Below are 24,727 nucleotides of genomic sequence, written 5' to 3'. Positions count from 1 at the left end.
TCACAGATACTCTTTTTTTGTTTTTTTAGACAGTATCTCACTCTGCCTCCCAGGCTGGAGTACAGTGACACGATCTCAGCTCACTGCAACCTCTGCCTCCTGGGTTCAAGCAATTCTCTTGCCTCAGCCTCCCGAGCAGCTGAGACTACAGGCGTGTGCTACCACACCTGGTTAATTTTTTGTATTTTTAATAGAGGCGGGGTTTCACTATGCTGGCCAGGCTGTTCTCGAATTCCTGGCCTCAAGTGATCCACCCGCCTCGGCTTCTCAAAGTGCTGGGAGTACAGGCGCGAGCCACCGGTGCCCGGCCTCAAAAGATATTCTTTTTCTTACCTCAGAAACTATGTTTTTCAGCTTTTCACACTGGAAAGTTGAAGTTGTGAAAATATCTTCAGGATAAATCTGAATCGTGTTTCTTTTATTGCTGAGTCTGGTTGTTGTGTTCCTGGTATTTAGTGGAACTCTGGTCAACACAGGCTGAAGTTAGTCAGTGAGATTCTCTCTGTGGGGTTCTAACCTTGAAATAGGAACATGGGACTTGCCTTCCCCTTCTCCATTCCTCCAAGAAAGAGAAAGGAAAGGAAGAGAAAAGAAAAAGCACCCTGTATTATTTTTAAGTTTGTGAGAATCCTTACTGTGAGTTCTCAGTACCACGTCTTTTTAACTCTTTTCTCTCCCTCTCCTGCTTCCTTCTTCAATCTCCAGCTACCATTCATTTCCTGATTTCATTTATAGCTCTTACCAGGCAAGAAGGCCAAGCAGAAGGAACCTACGTCAGGGAAGTGCTGGGCTAGGGGCCCCACCTGGACTTGGGGTTCTGAGCAGCCTGAACACAGATTTCTTAGTTTCCTGAAGTAATTGAGCTTGTTGCCTTAACTTCAGTTAAAATACTGATTGTGCTTTACTTTTAACTGAGCATTAAGACCTCTTATAATATTCCATAAGGCTGGATGTTTTTGAGGAAGATGATTTTTCCTCTTAACCTTGCCTCTGTGTGTGTGTTTTTGGTCAGTGTTTAGACAGTTTTCCATGCACGGACCCTGATCATAGCGGGAGCAGGCAACGTGAGGCGCCCCCGATCAGACATCCAGCTCCACATGGCCTTCCTGCCCCCAGCTCATCCTTACGCAGTGCCTTCAAATTGAGTGTCTTCAAAGGTGCTGCTTAGTCTCACTTTGGTTGTTCTGTTGCTGTCGTATTTTTCTTTTTTTGCAGTATTGAAATGTTACTCCTAGGGACCGGACACTGATTTTAGTGTCCATAGTGGCAAAAAAAAAAATTTTTTTTCAAAACTTGTTACTATTTGCTCCTCTGTGACCCAAGTTGTTGCTTAGCTTTCTTGCCTAGTAAGAGCCAGAAACAAGATTAGGATGTGAATGGTATTTTCTGAACCCTCAGAGTGTGTACAATACCATTTTGTAAAGAAAAGCATCTATATTCAAGGTAGATCTAAATAATTCCTAGAAATGCCAAATTGTTCTCCCATTCATTTTTCAAGACTTAAATATGTTCTAATCCATAGGAGAGTGAGAATTTCCAAGTTCATTAATTCGGGTTCCTGTTACCAACTCATATTTTACAGCCCATATGAAGTTTTATTTCACTGAAACCTTTGGTTATCACAAGTAGAACTTGGGAACTCTACACTGCTGTCTCCAGACAAGACACAGGGTTTCACTTACATTAACAAAGGATGATCCATTCAGAACTGTAAACAAATGCTACATTGTGCCCTTGGTAGTTGTGACCCGATTCAGTCCTGCTTTGAGGCTGAGGACAGCCAAGTGTTGGCCCAAATCAGCATAAATCAGAGCAACAGAAAATCCACCCGAGGTGGGGCCCCGGCTTGGACGTGCTTTGGACAACAGGTCCACAGCCTGCACCTGAATGAATCCTGAGGCGGGCTGCTGTCTCTGCTCTAAACACTCATCCTGAAGTGTATCTGGACCATTTTAAGTACCACTCTAGCAGTGGTACTTAGTTACAATTAATATAAACATGTCATTCTATTAAAAGAAACCTGCAGCTTCTGTTAAGTTGGGTCAAATATAAGATACTGGGGTTTAAAGATGTAAATAAAAAATTCAGTTTCATCCAGCAAGGAATACAGAGAAGCAGCAATGGAGCCTGCCTGCCCTCAGGGAGCTTGCAGTCTAAGAGAACATAAATATTTATAATCTAAAGTAAAATGGAAGTGTCACTAACAGGGTGAGAGGATGCAAAGATTGCCTTCAGTTAGAGTGATAAGTAAGTTACCATCATGGCAGCATTTGCAGGTATTGGGGTTTTATTGTAAGTTTCTTCATTCAGCAAACACTTCCGAGCACTTTTGTGTCTGATCCTGTTATAGCTGGTGGAAAATTATAGACTAACAACCCATGTGCAAATGACAACATCGTGTGGCATGTGCAGGGCTGGCAGCTACATGGGGACATTAGCAGAGCCCAGCAGAAGGGCACCTCACTCCACACCTGGGGAGAAAAGAGATGTGCTGAGTTTTGTTTATTTTTTTATTTGCGCTTGTTTTACCATGAATGAAACATGAGCCTTCTTAATATGTTATCTGTGATATGTTGGCATGGATATCTTAATGTATAAAACATGCTTATATTTATATACGACATTATGTTTATTTTTGGCTATATCCAGAAAAGAATTTGATAAGGCTTAAACTATTAAAACATGTGCAACAGGCTATTAAAGGAAACAAAATAACTAGAAGCCAGTTAGGAGGACCAGTTCGACTTTTGAATGGAGCTATTCAACAGTTTCAGAAATTTTTTTTACACTACTAATGGGCCAGTGGGCATGGCATCTTTTTAAGCTTCCTTCCAGTTGGTGGTACTAAAACCATTGCAGATGCATAAAGGAAGATGTTTATCATCCTGAGTTGTAAAATGGGACACAACTCCTTATCGTAGTACATTCCTTAAATAAGTACAAGAATTACAGTTGACCCTTGAACGTCACAAGTTTGAACTGCACAGGACCACTTATATGTGGATTTTTTCAACCAAATGCAGATTGCAAATGCACAAGATTCGAGACCTATGTATACAGAGAGCCAACTTTTCATATGCACGGGCTCTGCGGGCCGACTGTGAGACTTGAATATGCGTGGATTTGGGTAAGCGTGGTGGTCCTAGAACCAATCCCCCACATGCACCACTGTAGTCTGTTACTTACATTGCCTTTAAAGTGGAGTTTAACTTGTCCAAAGGCATTCTTATTTAAGCAGCAATATTATGATACAGCTTTGAAGGCAAAACTTAAAAAAGAACCCATGGATAGCCTTGGATCCATGGAAAGATTCTAACCCTGGGCTTCTAAATAGTATTGCATTTATAGAACCAAAGACTAGCAGGGGATCAGCAAAGGCTGAGAGCAAGTGGTCTGTCTATCCTCATAATGAAAAGGAGCAGAACCGAACAACAGAGGTAAAGTGATTTTCTTGCTCCTCATTCAGGTAATCATTGGAGATTTATTGAGCAATAATAGTCAACATAGAAATCTACAGCATAGGCCAAACAGAGGATTTCTTATCATCTTCTTTCTTTATACTGTGGGATAGCCCAGGATTCCTCCAAGTGTAGCAAGTGCGCACCACTGCTTATGGCAGTTATTTTAAGTGATTCAGAGTTGAGTATTATTTTACTTTAATATTATATATTGATGAATGTGAAAATATATAATTAGCACGTCAAATCCGTGGTTTCTTGGGTTATTATTGCTTAGGACAGGGCCTAGTAAAAAGTATATCCATTTAAAGCAAAATACCAAGTAAATAAGAGCATGACTGTACACAGATTTGTGACGATCTTGAAGGTGTTCATGCAGGACTGAAGTACGGGAAACCCCAGGGTGGGCGACTCTGGGTTCCACCTGGGGAATCTGTTCCGAAGACACCTTCCCATCTCTTTCTTGGGTTACAAGCTGTGGAGACACACTTGGGCTTGCATAGGTGAAGACAAGTGTTTTTATTTATTTTTTATTTATTTATTTATTTATTTATTTAATTTTTTGAGAAGGAGTCTCGCTCTTTCACCCAGGCTGGAGTGCAGTGGCGCAATCTTGGCTCACTGCAGGCTCTGCCCCCCGGGGTTCACACCATTATTCTGCCTCAGCCTCCTGCATAGCTGGGACTACAGGCGCCCGCTACCTCACCCGGCTAATTTTTTGTATTTTTAGTAGAGACGGGGTTTCACCGTGTTAGCCAGGATGGTCTCGATCTCCTGACCTCGTGATCCTCCTGCCTCGGCCTCCCAAAGTGCTGGGATTACAGGCGTGAGCCACCACGCCCAGCCCCAGACAAGTGTTTTTAAGGCACGGTCACGGAGGGACTCCACACAGAAAAGCAGGGTGGAGCTGGACTGTGCAGCCAGAAGGGTCCAGACTCTAGCAGTGTGAGTGACCACTCTGTGTCCTCGTCCACCCCGCCACTCCCAGTCTTTGCGTATTGTGCCCCTTCTTCCCCGCGCTTTACCGTGTAATTTCTCTGCATGCTCTTCTGCATTTACTCAGTAACATAATACAGTTAGCAGTTGTGGGACCTCCAGCAAGTATTGAACTGTTGAGTAGCTGTTCTTCATTTGTAAAATGGGAGTGATAACAGTTTCTCTCTCACAGGACAGTTGTGGATAGTCAGGGAGGTTGGGGTGTGAACACTAGGCACAGCATCTGAAACGTGCTGGAATCAATCGTGTCCACACTGGCAGTGATTAGATCTGCCTGATTCTTCCCATGTTCCATCTAGTGAGAAGTCGTTGGTAGCTTCAGTTTTCAGGAGGAAAACTTTGACTTGGTCAAAACATTGTCCTTGATCAAGTTGTTTACTCTCGCTCCAAGCCGCCCTGGAGTGTGGTCCAGGAAAAACATGGGCGCCTAGGTCCGCCCCTCGGCCAGCCGTGGCCAGAGGCCACCGGTGCTGCTGTTCACATGGCCGGCGTCAGGGTTTTAATTTGAGGTGGAGCTTCCCAGCCATTCTGGTAATGAGGAGTCTTGCCTGATATGTCTTGGCCAGCTCTGATTGGTCACATATTTGAAGAAGATAGGGTTACCAAAGATTCCTAGACTCTCCAAGTTTGGCAGAAGTTGTTAGAGGATCACACAGTTACCTAAAATGATTGGTTTAATTATATGGTTTGATCATTCTTCAGAAACCACCACCTTGGGTGAACCATTGTTCTTAATTTTCCCTTCATTTTTTGCTCTCATTGTCTGGCCCCAAAGACACGCCCCCTTGCAATTTTGTAAAGGATGCATTTCATTGAGAGGACACAGTATGAGGGAGCAGCACATGGACCTAAACTTGAGTTCCACCACCCCCAACCAGATGAATTGCCGAGTCAGTTCACCGTACCAGAACGGTTTTCTCAAGGTCTTATGGTAACAGTCAGGCCATGTGAAATTCCCTAACTTGACTAGGGGTTTTCACTTCCCAGCTTTATTGAATCAAAGGGTTTTTTGGGCATTTTTTATTTTTGAGATAGAGTCTCACTCTGTCACCGAGGCTGGAGTGCAGTGGCGCGATCTCAGCTCACTGCAACCTGTGCCTCCCGGGTTCAAGTGATTCTCCTGCCACAGCCTCCCATGTAGCTGGGATTACAGGCACCCGCCACCTGCCACCACACTCGCCTAATTTTTGTATTTTGTAGAGACAGGGTTTCACCATGTTGGCCAGGCTGGTCTCAAAACTCCTGACATCAGGTGATCCACCTGCCTCAGCCTCCCAAAGTGCTGGGATTACAAGCGTCAGCCACCACACCCGGCCTGAATCAGAGTTTTAACATTGTCTCTTCCTCTGGGTGGCAAACGTGATCCATTCAAGACAGATTATATCCCATGTGAAGAGTCACCCTGAGAATTTGAGCAGGGCGTGCCGTGTGGTTACTTGGACTCCAGACCCTTGTCGGCAGAACTGGTGGGACCTTGACCTGGTCCAGTTCTCCTGTCTGTGCATGCAGGCCATGGAGGTGCTGAGGTTGCAGCAGTGATGGCAGCACTGAGGTTCAGCTTCTGGGGGACCCTCTTCAAGCCAAACAAAAAGTCTTCTCAAAAAATGGAACTAAAAATGGTCCCTTGATGTGGTGTCTCAGTACAGCTGCTGAGGTATCTCACAAGGCCACCAGCAAGTTAATCTAAGGAGGCATTTTCCTCTTGTAATCAGGCGGCTGTTCGAGCAGAAATGGCTCAAGGAGAAATTCTCCTCCCAGACTCAGCGTCTGGTGGGTGAAACTTCACTGGTGCATTGCCAGCCCTGGCCTCCAAATCTCTTTAAATTATGAGGTCATAGAATGCATGCTTAAAGCCCCAGGCCTGTCAAGTTGCTTGGGGACATTCATACTGAGGATTTATTAAGATATTAATTTGGTTATCAGGAGTCTGGATGGGGATGAGAGGAGGGGATCTTTATTACATGCTGGGAAAATCAGAAATCAACTCTCTAATTGATTACCACTACTCTTTCCTCTCCCAAGATGACTTTGCCAAAAAGCTGTGAGAAAAAGTCCTCAAATCTCAGAGATTGACTTGGTACTTGATTATACCCTGCTCGCTGGTGGGCCTGTGGCTACAGAGCCTCAGAGGAAGGTTAGAAGGTCTGGCCAGACTTCTGCTTTGCTCCACCTACTTGGCAGGGCCAAGCCTACTTGCCAGTGGCTTGGAGAAGTGTTTTGTTTTGTTTTGTTTACTTTTTAGGAGTGTATTCAAAGCACGTTCACAGTAAGGAAAAAAAAAATGCAGCCTGTGCCTTTAGGGACTGGGAGGCTCTGATTCCAGCACAGCTGACTGTCCAGCAACCCCAGAATTGGTAGGCTGGAAACTGGGCTGCTCCTCATGGTGGTGGGAGCATGGTCTGCTCAGCTGGGGCCATCTAAGGAAGCAAAGATGTGGTGCTGTCCTGTGGCTGGGGGAGCAGGATGAATTGGGGTAAGGGAAGCCCAGGGCGGGATGTTGGCACAGAGCTGGGAGGTGCATTACACCGAGGAACTGATGTGGCCTAAACTCCACAGTGACTTCCACCTGGGAACACAGTTTACAGTCAGCTGAGTGCTCAAGAGAACTCAGTAGAGGGGAATGTTGATGATTCAGGTATTTGGTTGGTGATCATGTTACCAAGTCAGACTTGCAGTTAAGGTTGTGTCCCAGACGTTTGTTCAGAGGGCTCCTTCCCACTTGTCGTCTGTAATACCGGCTAATGGGAAACCTAGCCCATGTAAAATTTGTATTAGGAACCATTGATTTCAATTCATGGGCTTTTTCCATTGAGGAATTTAAAGGTCTTAGAAGTAATATTCTCCTTAAGGCATCTGAGGTCTCCTGGGGGACAGACACAGTCTTCATCTTGACCAGGAACGGTGAGACCACTCTTCTCCCCGTAAGGGACCAGTAGCATGTGTGGGACCACCCCACCTGCACAGCTGTCCCCTCACGGGGTGCCTCTTGCCCTTGCAGATCACCAGGTGCTCTGAGCTGCCCTGCCTGGGCTTAGGCATCAGCACTGTCCCGTCTGAGCTGTCACCTTAACCTCTCTGTAGACCTCTGTCCTTGTCTATCTAATGGGGATGATAGTAGCCCCTCTGTGTGTTCTTACTAGGATTAGTAGGCTGAGAAAAGTTACAGTAATATATTACCAGCATGTAGAAAATACCCAATAATGATGAACTATTAGTATTCCGTAAAAGAATTAAAAGTGAAAATAGTAGGAAACACTAGTAAGATAAAATACAATGGGAAATTAAATTTTTTTAATTACTTAAGGAAATTCCTCAATCCACAAACAACAATAAATAAGAAACTTAGATTTCCTAGCAGCTGAAAGGTTTTTTGCAGTCGAGGCTATGAAGCCGGGCAGGGTTTCAGCTGAGCTGAGGTTGGAAGTCCCTGACCTTCAGCTGTGGCCGCCTACAGAGCAGCAGGGAGAGCAAACCCATGGAGAACCCCGCGGCCCCCAAAGCGTGGACGGAGCTGCCAGCCTTCTCCCCTGCCCTTCTTCCTCTACTCCCGACCTGCCAGCCTTAGCCTAAAATCAGAGCTACTAGAATCACACACACCGTTGTAGCTGGTTTTGTATTGTCAATGAGTCATTCTGTTATTTTGGAAACTTACGTCTCATGCCAGGATCTGCAGATAGTTCTTTTTCAAAATACTGTTTAGACAAAATAAATTTCTTTAAATATAATATCTCTACTTTAAATGCCTGGGGTGTTGCATGCATTTTTCTAGGCTAGCAAAGCTTAAAGATTATTTCTATAATTTCAGTTACATTTACCTTTATATATGCATTACTCTAAGTAACAAACAAACATGGATCTTCTAACTTTGGCTTTAAATCCTAAGAAGAGATAGGTAATATATAAAAGAGTATTAAAAAGAAATAGAGAGTAAAGGTATATGTCGGGCAGATGCAGAAGAAAAGCAAGGGTCATGACATTAATGCTGGGCAGAGCTAAATTGTGAAGACAAAACAATAATCAATGAAACAGGGTTACTCCTCATGCTAAAGCAAACAGTCCATAGGATGATATAACTACCATGAATTTGGCCTAAATGATTGAACATTGAAACATATAAAGCAAGAACTGTAGGGAATTAAAGACAAAATCAGTGAGTGCAGTGCTGGTGGGAGACACGCCTGGACTTCTTGGCCCTTCACAGGTCATGTGGTAGACGTAAGTTGTTATTACTGTGAGCCAGTAGAGACTTTCAGGTTCGTTGGCTGGAAAACAAATGCTCATGGTATAAGTTTTTTTTGTTTGGTTTTTTTTTTTTTTTTTTTTTTTTGAGACGGAGTTTCACTCTTGTTGCCCAGGCTGGAGTGCAATGGCGCGATCTCGGCTCACCGCAGCCTCTGCCCCTGGGTTCAAGCGATTCTCCTGCCTCAGCCTCCCAAGTAGCTGGGATTACAGTCATGCACCACCATGCCCGGCTCATTTTGTATTTTTTTAGTAGAGACAGAGTTTCTCCATGTCGGTCAGGCTAGTCCCGAACTCCCGACCTCAGGTGATCCGTCCACCTCTGCCTCCCAAAGTGCTGGGATTATAGGCGTGAGCCACCGCACCTGGCTGTCATGGTATAAGTTTTTAAACTTAATATATACTAGTTTACAGAGGAAACTGATGTGATTTCCAAAAATTTGAAATAATTAGAAACCTTATTCTCACATTATAACGCAATAAAAATAGAAATAAACACACAGGCGGAAACCAGGCATCCCTGGGAGTCCCTTGGAGCAGAGAAGAGCTTTGTCGCTCAAGCAAAACTTCCATGGAGGCGAGGACCGTAGGCTTTGTTGGAAGCTTTATCTCCAACCTCTAGAACACTAGCACTAAGTAGATTCTGAACAAATCTTGTTAAATGAATAAGAGCTGATAATCCTAATAAATATGTTGAAAGCACTATTCTAAGCATGTACATTTATTATGTCACTCACTCCTCACAGTCCCTGTTCGAAGGAGGTGCTATCCTCATCCCCATTTCACAGATGGGGGAATGGGGAGGGTAGGCTTAGTCACTTGCCCCAGAATTGACAGCTGGCAAGTGGGAGACTGAGATTCAGGCTGGGCTGTCGGACTTGGCTGTGTTCTCATGTGCGGAACCACCATTGCCTCCAAATTAGTGAAAAAATGAGATAAGGTAATGGCTTACAGAGTTAATGTGTAAAGATTGTTATTAAATAAGAATGAAAAGAAATGATTTAAACACTAAAGAGGTAGAAAAGAACCAAAGTAAGTTGAAGAATTACTGTGTTCTTTAAAGACAAAAGCAGAAATGAATCAACAAAGAAAAAGAAAGAATGAAACCAAAGAGCAGGTTTTGGAAGGGGGCAGACAGCAACAAAGCAGGGAGAGTAAAGACAAGTAGACCTGGAGCTGGTGTGGTGGAAAAAGGAGAGAAATCATAGCGTGCAAGAAGTAGTCATCGTCGAAGGAAGGTAAATGCAAGCATCTCGTCAATCTGAAGATGGCATTTGGTAAAATTCACTTTCCATTCCTGATTTGTAGTTTGTTTGCTTATTTGTTAACTTTTTGAAATAATTTCAAAAGCATGGAAAAGTTGCAAGAATGATATAAAGAATTTAATCAAAATTTCACCCATTTGTCAATATTTTGCCACATTTGCTGCACATTTCTCTCCTATGCTCTATATGTTTTAACGAGCAGGTGGTCTTACCAGCCCCTCCTTTACCTTCAGGGCCCTAGCCTCACCTCTTGTCCCTCTCACCCCAGGAGGCTGTGAAAAGCAAAGCGCTGTGCCTCCCAGGCACATGATCTTCTCAGAAAGGAGCCCCAGGGAAGGAGGAGGCAGCCCCGGCACACAGCCTATCCCTTGAGGGTTGTGTTGTCCTTTCTTCTTGGTTGTATAAATCTTCACTATTTTGGCTGGGCACAGTGGCTCACGCCTGTAATCCCAGCACTCTAGGAGGCCAAGGCCGGTGGATCGCTTGAGGTCAGGAGTTTGAGACCAGCCTAGCCAACATGGTGAAACCCTATCTCTACTAAAAATACAAAAATTAGCTGGGCGTGGTGGCAGGTGCCTGTAATCCCAGCTACTCGGGAGGCTGAGGCAAGAGAATCGCTTGAACCTGGGAGGCAGAGGTTGCAGTGAGCCGAGATTGCACCACTGAACTCCAGCCTGGGTGACAGAGCAAGACTCTGTCTCAAATTAGGAAAAAAAAAAAAAAAAAAAAAGGCCAGGCGCGGTGTCTCATGCCTGTAATCCCAGCACTTTGGGAGGCTGTGGCAGGTGGATCATCTGAGGTCAGAAGTTCGAGACCAGCCTGGGCAACATGGTGAAACCCCATCTCTGCTAAAAATACAAAATTAGCCGGGCATGGTGGCGCATGCCTGTAATCTCAGCTACTCAGGAGGCTGAGGCAGGAGAATCACTTGAACCCGGGAGGCAGACGTTGCAGTAAGCCAAGATCGCACCACTGCACTCCAGCCTAGGCAACGGAGCAACACTCTGTCTCAAAAAAAAAAAAAAAAGAACACTCATTTCCAGAGTCAAGTTATATGATCACAGGTGGCACAGGGCCTGTGAGAACAGCCTGCGAGGACTTCCTGCCAGTCCTCTTCTTACCCATCTGTGCCCCTACTCCACGGGCACCTGTGGACACCCTGACCTGAGCCGGTGAGGCTTCACCAGTGCACGCCTGGCTGCTTCCCTGCCTGCCCTCCAGCCCCGTGATCCCATGTCCTGGAAAGTGTAAACTCTTTACAAAATTCCCTGTCTTTTTAGTGAGGTTTTAGAAGAGGGTAGACTCAGATAAATGTATTCCATCCTACATCTGTAATCATAAAGTGAAGCATTATTTGTGATGCAATGTTTTTAAAGAACACCATGAGAAGCCTGACTTATTGAATCATAGCACACGTGTCAAGTGAAATTTCAAACAGTTGACAATGGCATTACCTATTTGTTGGTGTGTGAGACATCCTGGACACGGGGGTGTGGATAGAGAACAGGAGCCCATGAAGCCTGGCTGTCAGTGGTGCACTGGTCCGCACACACCCAGAGACGCCAGCAGTGTTCTCTCTGGGTTGGCCTTTCCTGTGTTGTTTGGATTTTTTTTTTTTTCTATTTTACAGTGAGCATGTTATCATTTTTCTGAAAAGAAAATTCTTCAAAAATAAGTTATACATGTTTACATATCACATTAGCCATTGAATACTAAGTTGTTTCATGTAAAGACCAGTGGTCACTATACACAGCGAAATATTTCATTTATAGGTTTTTATATGGTCCTTCTTGTAGTGCCCACCTTGTACCTTATTTTCCTGGATTAAAAAACATACAAATCACATTATTCTCTTCTCTATTCCTGTTTAGAGACCCTGTTGTATTTTCATTTTTTCCCCTTTCTGGGATTTGCTGCTGGCACTCAAGTTCCTGAAAGAAGCATTCTCTCATTGTCTCAGAAGAGTCAGAAAGAACCTCATTTTTCAGGTGTAGAAACTGAAGCCCAAAAAGGCCAAGCAACTGGTCGCAGCTAATTAATAGCAGCGTCTCTTGCCTTTTTCGTCTGCTTGCTGATTTCTGGTTTTTATCTTCTTACCCATGTGAGCTTCCAGCACCACCTGCTCCCCCCACCAAAAAAAAAAAAAAACTCCACTCCACCAGTCTTTTATAACCTATCAGACTTTAAGGATATTTTTCCATTCAAATCTAGTTATGCCACAGATTGATAATACTTAGATGTTTGTGAACTCACTGAACAGATTGGCTCCCCCGTGACCTAGTGGGTACATCTGTAATAATTGGATTTGGGGTTCATTCAGCCTCTTTCAACCAACATTTAAGTAGTTCCTATTGCACTGCCCTGTTACAAGATCAAGAACAGCAAAGCACTATTGCTGTGCTGTTTATCAGGGCATATGCATAATTGTGTTATGCAGAACCAGACGTTGTCAAATTGAGATTCCGCCTTTCATTTGGTACAAATTTAGTTGCTGAGCGCAGTGCATTAGAGGCCTGCTTGCACATGCCTGGAGAGGATGAAAATGTTGCTTCCGTTAGTTGCTTCCGTTACCATCAGGAGAGTAACAAGATTGAGTTATAGATGCTGGTAAGTCACTTGATACATCATTAACAAAAAACAAAAACAACATTTATTGAGGACACGCTATATTTCAGGGATTTTTCTAAGCACTGTACATCCCTTAATTCACATCAACCCCGGTAAAGACAATTATTCCCATTTTCCAGTTGAGAAAACTGAGGCCCAAAGAGATCATTTTCCGCCCAGGGTCACTAAGGTAGTCAGAGGTGGAGTTGGGATTCCAACTGGGCTTCCTGCCTGAGTTCTTAACACCTTTGTTTTACTGCTGCTTCCTGTCTTCGAGGCTTTACAGATATTTGCTAAATGAAGGATTCAAAGTTAGAAATGAAGGAGGCAACTGTGCCTAGTAATGGCCTCAAAGTGCCTTGCCCCTTGAGTGTTAAGTTTTTAGTTTAACTATAAAACTTGGACCATACACCGGGCGCGGTGGCTCACGCCTGTAATCCCAGCACTTTGGGAGGCCGAGGCGGGCGGATTACGAGGTCAGGAGATCGAGACCATCCTGGCTAACACAGTGAAACCCCGTCTCTACTAAAAAAAAAAAAAAAAAAAAAAATTAGCCGGGCGAGGTGGCAGGCGCCTGTAGTCCCAGCTACTCGGGAGGCTGAGGCAGGAAAATGGCGTGAACCCTGGGGGTCGGAGCCTGCAGTGAGCCAAGATCGCCCACTGCACTACAGCCTGGGCGACAGTGAGACTCTGTCTCAAAAAAAAAAAAAAAAAAAACTTTGACCATAAGGAGCAAGTCTTAGGAAGTACTGTGTACAGAAAAGTAGACTCTAGAGGACGGCCTATGGAGGTTTCCCCAAATGCCACCACCTCTCAGATCACCCAACTGAGCTTCCGCATTGAAAGACATGGGGCCGGCTCGTTCTGTGTCCAGACAGACACTTTCACTCTGTGCCTCCAGAGGCCAGGCTCCCTGCTGAGCGGTCAGTCCTCACCTGAGGAGGTGGGGCGAGGAAAGGGGGTTGCCCACGGTCACTGCGGTGTTCTTTTTGAAATGAAACCTTCCAGTCGCAGACAGAAAAGCCGTAGAGAGTAAGGCAGAGGATCGGCTATGCTTCTGGGAGGCAAGGGAGGGAAGCACCTGTCAAAGGGGACCCTTTGAGGCCAGCTGGGGCAGTGGGGCCAGGTCAGGGAGCAGGGCTCCAGGGCCAGGTGGACAGCCAGGAGGCTGGAGTCGTGCAGTCCCTCACAGGCCGCCCAGGCTTAGTCTGGAAGGTGTGGAGCGCCTCCTTCAGAGACCACTGAGCTCTCAGCTCCCCATCGAGCTTCTTGGCACCTGATTTCTAGTGCCACCTTTTGCGGCTCCTGTGGAGAGTCCAGCTCACGGAGGCCCCTCAGAGCCCTCGTTATACCTGCAGGTTCCCCCCACCAAACCCTGCTGTGTCAAGAAAACAGAAATTCAGTGGCAGCGCAGACGTATGGGTAGAAAAGGATCCACTGTCTTTCAACACTTACCCGAACACTAGAATGTTCCTCATTTCCATGAATAATAAAAATATCAAATCTTTAGGTGTCATATTCTTCTCCAGTGGAAAAATGAACCTTTTAGCTGGTAAACCTCTTGAATAACCGGCCAGCCGTATTACAGTCGTGTTACTTAGGGAGTGTGATACGATGGGCCCTTTGAGAAAGCAGTTGAAAGCCAAGGTTTCCAGGTGCAGCCTGCCCCCTCGAGTCCCCACTGAAACAGGAGGAGAGGGCAGGAGCGCCCGTGGGCTCTCAGTGGCTTCTTTGCTTGCTGGTTTGCTTTCCTGGCTGGTGAGCGGCCACTGGAGCATCCTGAGGAAAGGGGAGTGAGGAGCAAGCTGGGGTTTGGCCCTGACCGGCGTGCTCTGCATGCACTCATCAGGGTCCCCACCCAGGTGTGCTGGTAACAGGCATGACGGTACTGTACTGGGGAGCTGTGTGTCACCGACCGTCACCACCGGAGGGGCACCTGCTTATCTTCTATCCCAGAATCATCCTCCAGGTCATGCATCTGTGTCCAGCCCTCCCTAGGTGCGGTCAGTCCCCTGAGAGCAGCGTGGCTGTGGTGCCTGCTCACACCTGGCACGGGTAGACCAGCCTTAGCTCGGGAGGGCGTGGATGGGAGTGATGTGTCTTTTTTTTTTTTTTTTTTACTTTATTAAAATACTGGGTTTTATTTCGCATGTATTTTTTTTTATCTCCCCACGATTTCCCTGTCTGATCACCGCTACTACTATGTCCTATCGTAACATTCCATACATACTTAAAACCAAGCAGAGAGTGGAGTTCCATCTTTAATAACTAAACAGGCATTTTGGGCTGGGTGCAGTGGCTCACACCTGTAATCCCAGCACTTTGGTAGGTCAGAGGGGAAAGATTGATTGAGCCTGGGCATTCAAGACCAACCTGGGCAACATAGCAAGACTCTGTCTTCCACAAAAAAATAGAAAGATTAGCCAGGAGTGGTGGCATGTGCCTGTGGTTCTAACTGCTTGGGAGGCTGGGGTGGGAGGATCACTTGAGCCCAGGAAGTTGAGGCTACAGTGAGCTGTGATCACACCACTGCACTCCCACCTGGGTGACAGAGCAAGACCCTATCTAAAACAAATTGGCATTTTGGACAACATATTCTTGACAATGGACCTGGACAGCATTTATCAAACATAGTAGGGAAAGTTCTCATTCTGCATTATAAAAAGGACTGCCAGATATCAACTGTTAGAGATATGAAACAAGATGGAAAATTTTTAACTGTTTATTTTCTTAAAGAGACTTCCTGCCCTGCCAGAGATCTTGAATAGTCCCCTAGTCAGTCATCCAGAAGCCATTCACATAATTGATTATCTTGGCTTCCACTTTGAAAAGAGAACCACCTTTTGCTATGCTTGGCTGCATTTTTGCTTTAATGTCTTCTGCAGTTCTTCTGGTGTTTTAGGAGTATTTTCCTATTTTTTGAAGGATTCTCGACCTTTTCTTGACGTTGGTGACTTGGAGTCTTTTCCATTCTGGTTTGATTTTTGTGCATGATTGGGTAGAGTGTCTCGTATAGATTTCTTCACTGGAGATTTGTCCTCAGTTTCCTTCTCATCTTCATCATCATCATCTTCAGCAGCAGCAAACTTTACTTTTTTCTGTGGAACCTTGCTACCACCTCCAGGGGAAGATCGCTTTCCAGATATTCTGAAGAGTTTCACATCCTCCTGTCTCTCTGACTCTGCATCGTCCTCCCCAGCTACTAAGTGCCATCCATTGATACACATGGGCCTTGAACCACACGTCACCCACAAGGCCACAGGTGGTGGTATTTCATAGCCCAAGGGAAGCCCTTGGCTGTACAGATGTTTTCAAAGCCATCAGCGTTACCTTAATCCGACTACCTTCATCATTCATTGCCTCTGCCTCAACAACGCACAATTCATCCTTTGCCCCTGTGACAGTTCTTAAAGACGGCTGGTGCTCATTTTCATCATCATCCATCTTAAAGTGATTTTTTTTTTTGTTTTGAGTTGATGGCCAGGTGAGGTGGAGGCTGGAACGCAAAGTAGGTTAATACCAATACCAGGTAACTAATTCAAATCTTAGAGAGTGGAGCAGTGGGTATGTGACAAGTTCAAGGAGGCTGGCAGCTTGCGGGAGGGGCCGGAGCGGTCTGGCACTAGTTTCTCTCTGTCATACCTCCCCAGAGATTGGACACACACGTGCACACAGTCCTGATATCGTGGTTTCTGGCACGTGACATGGTACCTGTGTTGCTCTGTGGCCCTGATCCCCAGGCTGCCTCTGCAAGGCTGGAGCTCCGGGAGCAGCCCAGGGCCCAGTAGGTCCTGGCACACAGGCCACACGCTCATTGGGTTGTGTCTTTCACCGACCCTCCCTGCCGCCATCCCCCGGCTGGACGTATTTGAAGGAAGAGCCAAGCTTCAGCAAGAGTTCGTGTCTAGAAGGAAGCACTTGAACCTCCTCTGTGTGAGACATGGAGAAAGGGAGTAGAGAGCATAAAAAGGGACTGAAAAAAATGTGTGTGTATTTTCAGTGTATCTTTTTCACACCTCTACACTGCTTTGTCTGCTGCTAAACATATTGAAGGTTCTGGAATCAATTTCAAGATGGAATTGAAAAGATCTTATTACATCTTCTTGTCAAATGTTAAGAGCTGTTACTTTTCCTGAGACGGTACCTGCCTTTGTTCTTTGGATAAATGAGCTACTGCATTGTTGGAGCTTCTGGCCACCAGGTGCAGTAATATTATTAATATTCAGTGTTTCACCAGTCGTGCTAGTGAAAGTGGAAGATGAAGTGATACGGGCTGCACGAAGGGTGTTGAGCATTTAGTAATCAGTGCCCTGCGTGTCTGTTCTCCACAAGGCTTTCTAGAACTAGAGTCTTAACTGGGAAATATGGCCTGTATCTGGAAATAATGCTGTGCTGGATTTATATCTTTATCCCTAAGAGTTTGTTTGACCTGTCTCAACCTTTCCCTGTTTTTTTAAAAAAAAAAAAAAAAATTGAATCTTCCAATTCAGCTAACACCATTGAATTCCTCTTGTTGCCTGCAGCCGGAGTGAAGGTTCATTCTGAATGTGCATGTGTGTCCACAGGAGATTTTACAGTTGAGGAGCCTGAGGCTGAGAATAGTTTCATGACTTTACCATGTTCTGATTTGGCGGAGTCTGAACTGGGAGTCAGTTTGTTCTTCCATGTGACTCCCTTTACTGAAAAATTCACTGAAGAGCTTTTCCGAGGAAAGCAGCCTCTCCTGGCCTTTGCCCATTTCAGCCTGACCTCTCTCCATCCGGGCGCCTCTCCACTCCACTCCACCCCACCCTTCCCCACCCATTCCCTGGTAGAAGCTGCCAGTCTTCATGGGTGGAAAGCATGAATGAACTAAAATTTGGCTTCAACCACTGCCTTTTGAAATGAAAAATATCTGCCTTCTTAAATTATACTGTTAATTAATGAGAAAAGGATGATGGGGTTGGTGGTAGAAAGTTGTGGAGAAAGTGAATATTACCCCTTTCTTCATATGCAGATAAAACCAGCCTCATGAATCAGAAAAACCCAAAGGGTTTAAGGTAGAAGCAGCTCAGGTTTGTGAGGGAACCCCAGCTTGGTCCTGGGGTTAGCAGATCTTCCTCTCCAGGAAAGATAATGTAACTTTGGTAAATGTGTACAACAAAGCTGGATAAACCACAGCATTGGAACGTTCGTGGTGGATTGTGAGCCACGGGTTGTCTCTATCCAAACATGTAAACAAGAGGGTCGGTGTAGAAACTGCAGACCAGCTCCACGTTACCAAATTTATACCCAAATGAGATGTACCTGGTGGTACTGTTCATTTTGCCCGAAATCCACCCACACGGAGTGGAAAGATGGTTTCAGCATCTCTGGTGACAGGAAGGGCTGTGCACCACCTCTCCGGGTTTCTCATGGAGCCCCACCAAACAGACCTAGCTACAGGCAGCCACACTCTGGAAGCAGGAACACTTAGAGTGGGCACGTTGAAGCCAGCTTGCTTCAACTCCTTCACATTGGGTGGTACAGACAGACCTGGAGGGAGGCGGGGACATTGGCTACATTTGAATGAAATAATAACCATTTAGAAACCTGAGTAGAGGCACATGTGTGTAGGGAAGCTAAGATACCATGTCTCATCACACCTAAGGCACTGTTCCTTGTAGTCCAAACCATTTTTAAAGAATTACCAAAAAAGAAAAAGTGAAAGTGAAAGATGCAGCTTGATTTTAGAGACATTAATATGGAAAATGTATATATTAGAATGGATAAAATAAGACATTTGCACTTTGAAATTAAGATTTATTGTAAATTTCAGAAGTCATCAACCGAGTTACAAACAGTGCGAGAAGATTAACCCAATTTTGAAGTTATGTAGGTGCTAAGGGTCAGGGTAGAAGTTAGTCTCGACATTTTGCAGATATATAGAAGTATTTCATTCTTAATGTTTATCGAGCTTTCAAGTCGTAGAAGCTTGGATTTATAGAGTAAGAGATGCTTGTTATCAAAAATGAGGGCTGGCAGGCCTGTACCTGGGAAGGCAGAGCTTGCGTGTCGGGTTTGCCTAGGAGAGGGCTGAGGGCTGGATTCATGGGCTGTAGCTAAGGCCCTTCTCTTCTGAAGGAGAACTGCCTACCTCTGGCTTCTTGGTTTCAGTTCACCCGTTTCTCTCCTGAACAGAGATCAAGTTGGGTCGCTCATCTGCTTAAAAATCCTCTGATTCAAATCTCTCTTCCCACAGTACTTTTTAGATTTTTCTGTCAAAGCACCTCTGACTGCAGAGATTCCACAGAAGAGAAATGCCTACTAAGAGCAGTTGCTTTGAAGACCTGAGTTTTATCTTAAAAGTTTATGTAGATGTCACATTCTACTCTGATACAGGTGGTGTTATTTTGATATAAATATATTTCAAATTACGGTACCTCTCAGTTAAATTACCTGAATTTGTTTTCCTCAGATGGATCTGTTCATTCAGCAAACATTTGTGGTCCCACTATGTGCTGGCCAGTTTTAGATGCTGAGGATAAAAATGGTAAAAAGACAAAGTTCCTCCTCTGGGAAAATTTATAATTAAGCATCCAGTATGATTAACATAGGGTATGTAAAATATAATCAATTGTCCTCATTGTTAAGATACTGTCTTTTGAGGAAAATTGATTTTCCAGGAGAATGCAGCGTCATCTCTCCTGTAACGTCAGGCCCCTGTGATTGACGAGTGAGTGCCTCTAGACAGTCTCCCCATTTAGTGCGGCCTTCAGTGCCTTCCCAGCAACTGCAGCCTCTCCTCAGCTATGGTTCCTGTTCTCCCTGAGCCTTCATCCGCATGTCTCCCAGCAGAATTCATCACCTCCCATATTCTGGTAGTTTTCTTTTAGGTTAGATACTGTGTTTTAATGTGTCTATCATCAGTGCCTAGCACAGTGCCTGGCGTGTATGTATGGGATGCGTTTGCAAAATACTTCCTAGTGATGCAGGCTGTGTCCTCATGGTTGGGGCTGCTCTGAGACTGTAATCCTGTTTTTTTGTTTGTTTTTTTTTTTTTTTTTTTTTTTTTTTGAGATGGAGTCTTGCTCTGTCGCCAGGCTGGAGTGTGGTGGCGTGATCTCGGCTCACTGCAACCTCCGCCTCCTGGGTTCAAGCGATTCTCCTGCCTCAGCCTCCCAAGTAGCTGGGACTACAGGCACGTGCCACCACACCCAGCTAATTTTTGTATTTTTAGTAGAGACGGGGTTTCACCATGTTGGCCAGGATGGTCTCAATCTCTTGACTTCGTGATCTGCCCTCCTCAGCCTCCCAAAGTGCTGGGATTACAGGCATGAGCCACTGCGCCCGGCCTTGAGACTTTAGTTCTTATATCCCAATTGCTCCCCACCCATGCTTTAGATCTGATAAGCACGTCATACCACAGTTTTTATTTTATCCATTTGCAAGCATAATTACTGATCTTTCTTTTAAGAGAGAATCTTTATATAAATAGAAAAAAAATTAGAGATCACTTAGATCCTTATCTTAATTGGGAAAGTTTTTCAATCAAAAAATTCGAAGCTTAAATTCTTCAACATGACACACTATGTAGAGGAACGTTAGAAACTGTGTTGGGGGGCCGGGCGTGGTGGCTCACACCTGTAATCCCAGCACTTTGGGAGGCCAAGGCAGGCAGATCACAAGGTCAGGGGTTCAAGACCAGCCTGGCCAATATGGTGAAACCCCATCTCTACTAAAAATACAAAAATTAGCTAGGCGTGGTGGCGGGCATCTATAGTCCCAGCTACTCAGGAGGCTGAGGCAGGAGAATCGCTTGAACCCAGGAGGCAGAGGTTGCAGTGAGCCGAGAGCTGAGATCATGCCACTGCACTCCAGCCTGGACAACAGAGCGAGACTCTGTCTCAAAAAAAAGAAACTGTTGAGATTTCGTGAGTGCGAGTGTGTCTTCTGGTCGCAGGTAGATCCAGGTGAGTTTAGAGGTCGTCGGTGTTGATGCATCTAAAACCACACAAGAAACGGCTGACAGTCGTGCCCCCGAGTGCACCCCTGGAGCAGCCCAGGGACACCCCGATTGGCAACAGCGGGAGTTGGGAGAAGAGAGGGAGTCCAGAGGGTGGGTGCGTGGAAGGAGACTCACGTCTCACTAGGTTCTTTCCATTTTCATTTTTTAGCCATATGCATGTATCTTTAGCCTTTGTTATTTGAAATGTAACCCACATACAGAAGCATATGAAACAAATGTGTAGTGAATAATTATAAAGCAAATACCCACATAACCACCATTCAGGCTCGGCACCCTAAAAGCCCCCTGTTAAGTCTTTTATAGTTTTAGGGATTCCTGTTTCTTCCTATAAATGAAATTATACTGAATAAATCCTCCTTATCTGCCCCTTTGATGCAACAGTATTTTGTAAGGCATATCCATATTGTGTGTAGCTGTATTTCATTCATCGCTATTGCTTTGGAATGTTATAGAGACTGCATTTGCATTTACCTAATCCACCACTAATGGGCATTTGGTTGTTTCTAGTCTGAGCTGTTAGGACGGTGTGCTGTGGACATTCCTTTACCTCGGTTGTGATGCATGTGTATGTGAGTGTCGTGAGGTGGTATGCCAGGAGTGCTGTCCTAGCTGTCAGCCACGTGTATCCTCAACACCATTGATAACGCACTGCCCCACCCATGGGTGGTGTTCGGGCTCCAGCCACAAAGCAGCTCCTTGAGGCATTATTTGGTGTTGGCCGTAGTGTTTTTTTGTTTTTTTGCTTTACATTCATTATATTTAAATGACTGCTACTTTTACACTACCACACTGACTGTATGCTAAGTATTTTCAATTCCAAATACATAGTGAGAAACGTTTCCCAGTGGGAATGCATTTCCACAGTTTTATGTCAATTATACATAATTTTATTTATTCCTGGATATGATATACTTTGTTTCATTTTTATAAGTAATTGTTATATACCCAGGACCAGTTATATATTCTTCTTAAGTAACAGGAAATGAGTTTATTCACAACTTGTTGAATGGCCGTAGTGGTTTTAATTTGCATTTCTCTGGTGGTTATTAATGAGAGTGATGATCCCTTCATACGTGGTTAGCCATTTGGATATATTTTGTGAAGAACCTGGTTAAGACTTTTACCTGTTTTTCTATTTGTACTCTGAAGTTTTCTTACTGAGTTATTGGACATGTTTATATATTCTGGATATGAGTCTATTGGTTATATGTATTCAAATAGTTCTATCCTGTGACTTACCTTTTCATCCTTGTGGGTGTCTTGATGAAGAAAAATGTTTAATTTCAATATAGATCAACCATCTTTTAACGATTACTGGCTTTGTGTCTAAGGAAGTCCTTCTCTACTTCTTTCCCTATGTAAGACATTCTTCTATATTATTTTTTAAAAGCATTAGAGTTTTGCCTTTCAAATTTAAGTCTATAACCCACCAGGAGTTTGTTTTTTTAATATATATGTATATAATTTGATGCAGTTCCGTCCTTTCTTTCTTTGTTCTTTTTTCTTTCTTTTTTGTCCCTGTGTACCTAGTTGTCCCAACACAACGTGTTAAAAGGACGACTTTTCTTCACTCCTCTGCAACCCACTGCTGTCACAAGTCAGGTGTCGATTTATGCATGAGCCTGTGTGACAGCACAGAGCCTGGCTGTTTTCATTCATGAAGCTTTACAGGAAGTCTTGATTTCTGGAACAGCAAGTCCTCCAGCTTTGTTCTTCTCGGGGGTGTCTTGGTTAGTCTTAACCCCTTGCATTTCCACATACGTTTTAGAATCCATGTATTCAGTTCCACAGAAGTGTGTGTTGGGATATGGATTGGGATAGCATTGAATCCATAGGTCAGTTTCTTACTCAGGTAACTGTTATCCACAGGCTGCTAGAGCAAGCATCAAATCAATGGTAAAAGCTCCGCTCTGAGTCAGGGATGGGTGCAAGGGGCCGTTCTCACTGCTCCTCTCAGCGTTGCTCGGAGGTCCCGGTCAGCACAGTAGATGAGAAAGAGAAGAACGGTGTGGGGACTTGCAGGTGAAAGGAAAACCAGAGGGATTTACCTAGATAGCTACATATGAAAGTGATACTCAAAAGCCATTTTTTCTGTATTGCAACAGCAGTTAGAAAATTAAATGTTTTTAAAGATATCATTGACGATCACATCAAAACATAGCAAATACCTAAGAATAAAATCTAAAATGTAATGTTTCGCACATTTTTAGAAGAAAATTAGAAGACTGTATTGGGAGACATTTAAAGAGAACTTGAGTAATTGGCGAAATAGTCCTTGTTCATGGATTAGAAGGCTCAATCCTGCCATATTCTTAAGTTCTCCCCAGATCTGTATGGGAAATATAAAGGGCCATGAGCAGCGAAAACGTGAGGAGGGACCAGGCCAGGAATCAACCAGACATCGAGTCTTCTAGGGCTCTAGAAACTCAGACTCCAGGTGGTGCAGGTTGCGGCAGTGGCCAAGAAGAGAGAGAGCCCTGCCTGCACAGACACGGCTCTCGGACAGAGGAGACACTAGAAGTCATGGAGAAATGTTCATTTCAAAAAATGGCATGTAAATATTATCTTTAAAAACAAAATAGTACTGCTGAGCCTTTGCTTACTTGGCAGGGGAAAATCATCCTCTGCTAAGTTTCCTCATCTGGGACATAGAGGGGAGTGGAATTTAGTACATATTAAATTTGCCCCAAGTTGTTAGTTCAACTTTGTTCCTACTCGTTTTGTACTAAGAATAAATATACTTGAAAGACAAGATGGCAGCATCGCTGAAGGTTGGTTCCTGCCTTTCCGAGAGCTTGAGCACTTCTTTCTGTTTTGCGTGAGATCTCGTCTGTGGGCTCGCCACTTGCATAGACCTCCCCAGGACCCTGGGAGCACCCTGCATGGAAGAATGCGTGTGGGGCTGGTGTGGTGGCTCACGCCTGTCATCCCAACATTTTTGGGAGGCTGAGGCAGGAGGATCACTTGAGCCCAGGAGTTCAGGACTAGCCTTGGCCAACATAGTGAGATTGTGTCTCTATAAACAATTTAAAAACTAGCTGGGTGTGGTGGTGCATGCCTGTAGTCCCAGCTACTCAAAGGGCTCGGGCAGGAGGATGGCTTGAGCCTGGAAGGTCGAGGTTGCGGTGAGCCAGGACTATACCAGTGTACTCCAGCCTGAGCAACATAGTGAGACCCTGTCTCTAGTTAAAAAAATAAAAACGTGCATGGAAGCTGAGGGTGGTGCTTGACCTGATCACGCTGTGGTCTCTGCGTTTGAAACTTGACTGCTTCAGCTGCTTAATGAATATTACGTGAGTGACCAGGCAGTACTTCCCACCCTTGTAAGCCTGCACCTTCTGGGGTATCTTTTGAGTTGTCGCTGTCAAGGCTGGTAGTTTTTGCAGCTGTGTCTCCTTGCTCCATCGGGGTAATGCTTATTTGGAAGGCCCCAACATCTGTGCAGCAGAAAGTCCTGGTTCTGCTCTTTCTGCAGCTGCCATGCTGAAAGTTGGTCCTTTATGGTGTCTTGGCGCATTTCTTTTGACCACCAAGACTTGTCATGTAAATGTGGGCTTGGCTTCTTTTTTTCAATCAGTTTCCTATCCACAAACAGTTTACACGATGCCTCTTGGTGCATAGTGACAATTTAGTAATTCAGCTTTACTTCCTCATATTCTGTGATTTGGTGGCTAAGGATGTATGTCACAGCTCTCACTCCCTTCTGTAATTGAGGTACATGTTGCTAGCAACATCAGTGAAGTTGGCTGTGGTATTCGCCATTTAGGACTCATTTACAAAAGTCTTCACTGCCCAGTAGTGGTCTCCAAACTCTTCTGTCGACGCTTGCCTGGCAGCAAAAACAACCTCCAGCACACACCTCCACTGCGTGTAAATTTGTATATTGAATATTAGTATGTCGTAATTTCTTGTTCTTTGTAGAAGAAGAAAGTATAAATAGACACTCTGCTGTTTTCTTCCTGCGTCCCAATCTTGAGTAACCCCCAGGCTCACCCTGCACTCTAGATATCAGTGACCAATGAACTGCATTCAATTCCTGTACCTCCCTGACTGCTGGGACCAGGAGCATGTATAAAGCTAGACAGGAGTGCTCCCAGCCTACTTTAAAGGAGATCTTTGTTAAGCATCTCTATCACTGATTAATAACAGGCTTCCCTTTAGTAAATACGTTTTTT

General features: G+C 44.7%; 1 protein-coding gene across 16 annotated transcripts in view; it reads left to right on the top strand.

Moving 5' to 3' along the window:
* The window catches only part of PPP2R5C (protein phosphatase 2 regulatory subunit B'gamma), a 169,722-nt gene that overhangs the window by 67,802 nt on the left and 77,193 nt on the right, over positions 1-24,727 (top strand). The window contains exon 2 of one of the 16 annotated variants that reach the window (XM_055288137.2): positions 3,024-3,127. The exons of the other annotated variants lie outside the window; for them this stretch is intronic. The gene's annotated coding sequence lies outside the window, so the exon portion shown is untranslated. The remainder of the gene's footprint in view (positions 1-3,023; positions 3,128-24,727) is intronic. 16 annotated transcript variants of the gene reach the window in all.

Source organism: Symphalangus syndactylus, chromosome 8, assembly GCF_028878055.3.
Source record: "Symphalangus syndactylus isolate Jambi chromosome 8, NHGRI_mSymSyn1-v2.1_pri, whole genome shotgun sequence".
Taxonomy (NCBI): Eukaryota; Metazoa; Chordata; class Mammalia; order Primates; family Hylobatidae; genus Symphalangus; species Symphalangus syndactylus.
Note: the sequence above shows the minus strand (reverse complement) of the source record. Positions and strands in the feature narration are given on the sequence as shown.